General features: G+C 45.4%; 1 pseudogene; it reads left to right on the forward strand.

Moving 5' to 3' along the window:
• The first annotated feature begins 990 nt into the window (after window positions 1-990).
• On the forward strand, window positions 991-4,087 carry LOC140627519 (serine/threonine-protein phosphatase 4 regulatory subunit 3 pseudogene; annotated as a pseudogene).
• Window positions 4,088-6,055: the final 1,968 nt, after the last annotated feature.

Consider the following 6,055-nt stretch of genomic DNA (forward strand, 5'->3'; position numbering starts at 1 on the left):
CTGCTGCGCCTCACGCCACACGCGATCCAGAGGCGCCTCACGCCACACGCAACTCTGCTGCGCCTCACGCCACACGCGATCCAGAGGCGCCTCACGCCACACGTAACTCTGCTGCGCCTCCCGCCACACGCAATCCACAGGCGCCTCATGCCACACGCAACTCTGCTGCGCCTCACGCCACACGCGATCCACAGGCGCCTCACGCCACACGCAAGTCTGCTGCGCCTCCCGCCACATGCGATCCAGAGGCGCCTCCTGCCACACGCAACTCTGCTGCGCCTCACGCCACACGCAACTCTGCTGCGCCTCCCGCCACACGCAATCCACAGGCGCCTCCCGCCACACGCAACTCTGCTGCGCCTCCCGCCACACGCGATCCAGAGGCACCTCGCGCCGCACGCAACTCTGCTGCGCCTCCCGCCACAGGCGACCCAGAGGTGCTTCAAGCCACACGCGACCCAGAGATGCCTCACGCAGCACGCGACCCAGAGGCGCTTCACGCCCCTCGTGATCCAGAGGTACTTCAAGCCGCACGCGACCCAGCGGCGCCTGACGCCACACGCCATCCAGTGGCGCTGCACGGCGCACGCGATCCAGAGGCGCCGCACGCCAGACGCGACCCAAAGGCGCCGCACGCCACAGGCGACCCGGAGGTGCCTCGCGCCGCACGCGATCCAGAGGCGCCGCACGCCGGACGCGATCCAGAGGCACCTCGCGCCGCACGCAACTCTGCTGTGCCTCCCGCCACAGGTGACCCAGAGGTGCTTCAAGCCATACGCGACCCAGAGATGCCTCACGCAGCACGCGACCCAGAGGTGCTTCAAGCCACACGCGACCCAGAGGCGCTTCACGCCCCTCGTGATCCAGAGGTACTTCAAGCCGCACGCGACCCAGCGGCGCCTGACGCTGCACGCCATCCAGTGGCGCTGCACGGCGCACGCGATCCAGAGGCGCCGCACGCCAGACGCGACCCAAAGGCGCCGCACGCCACAGGCGACCCGGAGGTGCCTCGCGCCGCACGCGATCCAGAGGCGCCTCACGCCGGACGCGACCCAAAGGCGCCGCACACCACAGGCGACCCGGAGGTGCCTTGCACCACAAGCGATCCAGAGGCGCCGCACGCCGGGCTCTACCCAAAGGCGCCGCACACCACAGGCGACCCGGAGGTGCCTCACGCCACAAGCGATCCAGAGGCGCCGCACGCCGGACGCGATCCAGAGGCGCCACACGCCGGACGCGACCCAGAGGCGCCGCACGCCACAGGCGACCCGGAGGTGCCTCGTGCCGCACGCGATCCAGAGGCGCCGCACGCCGCTCGCAACCCAAAGGTACTACAAGCTGCACGAGACCCAGAGATGTCTCACGCCACACGCGATCCAGAGGCGCCTCATACCACACGCGATCCAGTGGCGCCTCAAGCCACAGGCGACCCAGCAGTGCCTCACGCCGAGACCAGGGTCGGGGACAAGAGGCCAGAGATCACCATGGCAGATAAGCGGCACCATGTAACACTCTACTCACTGAACCAGGACCAAGAATGGGAAGAGCTAGGCACCGGACACATCTCTTCCACTTACGTGGAACGCCTCCAGGGCGTGTTTCTGCTAGTTCAGTCTGATTCCCATGGCTCACTAATCTTGGAGTCGAAGATAAATTCTAATACGCCTTATCAGAAACAACAGGAAACGCTGATTGTTTGGTCTGAAGCAGAGAACCATGGTATGGCGTTAAGTTTCCAGGACACTGAAGGTTGTCGCCAGATCTGGGAAGACATTTGCCGGGTTCAAGGTAAAGACCCATCCGTCGAAATCACGCAAGACCTCTTGGAAGAATCTGAAGACGAACAACTGGATGACATACTGGAAACTAATACTGTGCTTGTCCTGCCTAACTGTGAACTCAGTAAACTTGAAGAGATTTCTGACCTAATTACCTCTGTTCTCCTTTCACCGATACATAAGGAAAGACTGGCTCTGATCTTAGAAAATGAGGCCTATATTAAAAATTTGCTGCAGCTGTTCCGCGCTTGTGAGGACCTAGGAGACATTGCAAACTTACACTATTTGTATGAAATTATTAAAGGCATCTTATTCCTTAACAAGACGGGTCTGTTTGAGATCCTGTTTTCTGCTGACTGTATCATGGATGTGGTGGGATGCCTCGAGTATGACCCTGCTTTGGCTCAGCCAAAAAGGCATAGGGAATTCTTGACCCAAAATGCAAGGTTCAAGGAAATTGTACCAATAACAGACTGTGAACTTATGCAAAAAATACATCAAACATACAAGGTGCAGTACATTTATGATATCCTTTTGCCTATACCATCCGTGTTTGAAGAGAACTTACTCTCTGCTCTTACAGCTTTTATTTTCCTCAACAAGGTCGAGATAGTCAGCATGCTGCAGGAAGATGACAACTTTTTGCCTGAAGTGTTTGCACAGTTAAGGGATGAGACTATAGATGATGATAAACGGCGTGAATTGCTATTTTTCTTCAAGGAATTTTGTGATTTTTCTCAGACATTACATCCTCCAAGGAAGGATGAGCTATTCAAAACTTTGACAGAATTGGGAGTTCTTCCTGTTCTTAAAGTTGTGATGAGCATGGAAGATGTGCAAATAAGGTCAGCTGCTACTGACATATTTACTTACCTTGTGGAGTATAGTCCATCCATGATTCGAGAATTTATTGTGGAAGAAGCCCAGCAGAGTGAAGACGGTAACCTTTTCATTAATTTAGTAATTGAGCAAATGATCTGCGACAATGATCCTGAGCTAGGAGGTGCTGTTCATCTAATGGGACTTCTTCGTGTTCTACTTGATCCTGAAAACATGCTAACAACATCTAATAAATGTGAGAGAAGCGAATTTCTGAATTTCTTCTATAAGCACTGTATACATATCTTCATAGCACCACTTTTTGCCGCCACTGCTGAACGTATACATGAAGAGGATAATACAGCTGGATCCGACCAAAACAACAGAAATTGCCTCAATAATTATCAAACAGCACAGCTGCTTTCTTTAATTTTAGAGCTGCTCACATTCTGTGTGGAACATCACACATACTACATAAAGAACTATATTTTGAGCAAAGACTTGCTAAGAAGAGTCTTGATCCTGATGAATTCAAAGCACACTTTCCTGATCTTATGTGCTCTCCGCTTTATGAGAAGGATGATTGACCTTAAAGATGAACTTTATAATTCTTACATCATCAAGGGAAATCTCTTTGAACCAGTTGTCAGTGCTTTCCTGGATAACGGAACTCGGTACAATATGTTAAATTCTGCTGTTATTGAGCTGTTTGAATACATAAGAGTGGAAAATATCAAATCTCTGGTTGCACATATAGTTGAAAATTTTTATGAAACACTTGAATCGATTGAATATGTTCAGACATTCAAAGGATTGAAGATTAAATATGAAGAAGAGAAAGACCGGCAAAGTCAAATACGGAAGAATTTACATTCTGTAACGTATAGTAAAATATTTCACAGAAGTGCCAGAGTTTTGGAGAAGAAGGAAGAAAGATGTCTTAAAGAAAATTCAGAGGAAAGAGAAGCAGTTAGGCCACCACTGGAAAATGATTTTCAAGGTCATTATGATAAATTTGTGGAGACTAAAAAACCAAAAGAAAATGAAGACAGAGTAGATCTTCATAAGACAGCAACTTCTGGTGGCTACAAAATCACCTCATCCCATTCTGCTGGTACGGCTAATGGAACAAGTAGCCTGAATGGTCGCAGCATGGTTGGCTTAGTGAATCGTCCTGATGAAGAAAAAGATAAGGAAGAAGAGACATCTCCCAGGAAAAGACAACATCTTAACCTGTAAAACCTTTAGGGGAGATCCTCAACATTACTAAACTCTATGTTATGAAAGTTCTGTAAACGTCAGTTAGCTGAAAAGTCTGAATCCAAAAGCTTTCTTATTTGAATTTATAAGTATACAATAAGTAGTAAAGATGCTCAGTGTCATCACCTAGGAGGGTTTAGTTCCATAAAAACCAAACTTCACGGAATTAAAAAAAAAAAAAAACCAACTAACCGGAACCTGAATGATAACTTCTTTGCAAGAAAAATCTTGGCTTGGGGGGAAGGAAACAGGTTGAGAATATAAGATGAATGTAGTTTTGTTCTATGGCTATATTTTAAAAAAGAACTCTTAACACTGCAGTTGTAAAGCCTGTAAAATTACTTGGCCCGATGGTTCTGGCTACAGTTTTATTTGCCTTGGTTGCCTTTTTATGCAATAAAAATTCATGTTTATGCGAAAAACAAAGTCCACTGTAATTTAAAAAAAAAACTGGAGCTATTCACATTTCTGTGAAAATTAAACACAAATTCAGCCTCTGGGTAATTGGAGGGAAATAACTTACTGTGTGTATTTTCATGAATAAGAAAGGAAGCTGGATTCAAAATGTGCAGTTGTTAATTTAACTTTTTTTTTTTTTAGATAAGAGATGCCAAGAATCAGTCCAGTAGTATTCCAAAAAGGTGTTCTCTATTACCTTGTTAGTGGGTAGAAGAGAACACTTTCAACTGCCAGATGGTGAAAGGTACTTTTGAAGGTATTTCCTGACTCATTAATAAAGTTGTGTCTGTCTTCAGAGCAGCAGGTTAAGTTTTAAAGTACAATTTACAAAGTCCAACATACAAAAATAGGGGTGAATGAAGTGGCATTTAAAATCTAGGAACCAACTGGAGGGTATTATGCTGAGTAACTGGAGGGTATTATGCTGAGTGAAATAACTCAGTCGGAGAAGGACAAACATTTTATGGTCTCATTCATTTGGGGAATATAAAAAATAGTGAAAGGGAATAAAGGGGAAAGGAGAAAAATGAGTGGGAAATATCAGAAAGGGAGACAGAACATGAGAGACTCCTAACTCTGGGAAACGAACTAGGGGTGGTGGAAGGGGAGGTGGGCGGGGGCTGGGGGTGACTGGGTGACGGGCACTGAGGGGGGCACTTGATGGGATGAGCACTGGGTGTTATTCTATATGTTGGCAAATTGAACACCAATAAAAAATAAATTTATATTAAAAAAAGTTTTGGGGAAAGTTAAAAAAATAAATAAATAAAATCTAGGAACCATTTTGGACCAAGAAATAACTTAAGTGTCGAATTCCACCTACAGTCCCTGAAGCGTTTTTTCTATAGTCAAACAAGGGTGGAAGATGAAAGGTGCTTTATGAAAGAGTGAATGCGATGAATTTCTCAAAATAGGTTGTAGCAAAGAGTTAAGAGGATTTATTTTTAGAGGAACAAGTTAACTGGGTCCATTTTTCCTGGAATGGCTTAAATTGAAGCAGTTTCTCTTGTTTTGAAGATTTTAGAGTTAATTTCAATTTTGGTCATTGTTTGAACTAGATGGGCTGTCTGTGTTGATAGGAAGTTTAGTTTTCCATAAGACAGCTTTTGATTTTCTATTCAAAATACCACTGTAGTTGTTTTGCTCCATTTGATGATATTCATGCTGAACTATAAAATTCAAGAATTAAAAAGTCACCTTGTAATTCCAAAAACAAAAGAAACTATTTTAAATGTACAATTGTGCCATTCAGAGACACATCCCATGCAAAAAATAAGAACCTTGTAAGAGCTACAAAGAGAGCGTGTTCTTAAAACAAGAAATAATTTCATCAGATATAAAGTCTGCTAAAGTGTAGACATGACCTTAGGAGATATAATCACACATTGCCGAGGACACAGCACAGCAGGGAAACTGCATTTTTACATCTCTCAAGCCACAAGCCACGCTGGTTAAATTAAATGTTGTAATGGGACTGTTCATGTTGTGAGTATACCTCAAAAAAAAGGCAGTTTGTTCCAAGAGCATCTCATGTTTTCTTTCTGGCTAGACTGTCATGGGGAATGTCATCTGTAGTACACATAGTTGCATGCATACTCAGCATGTTGTTTTGAAAAAAAAAATATGCTTAACTCTTTGTTTTGGTGAGTGTAGCCCCAATTCCTTAACAGAGCAACTATTTACAATTAGACAGAAAAGAATAATGTTTCTATGCTCTTTCTTTTTTTTTTTTTTTTTTT

The sequence above is a fragment of the Canis lupus genome, chromosome X (genome assembly GCF_048164855.1).
Source record: "Canis lupus baileyi chromosome X, mCanLup2.hap1, whole genome shotgun sequence".
NCBI lineage: Eukaryota > Metazoa > Chordata > Mammalia > Carnivora > Canidae > Canis > Canis lupus.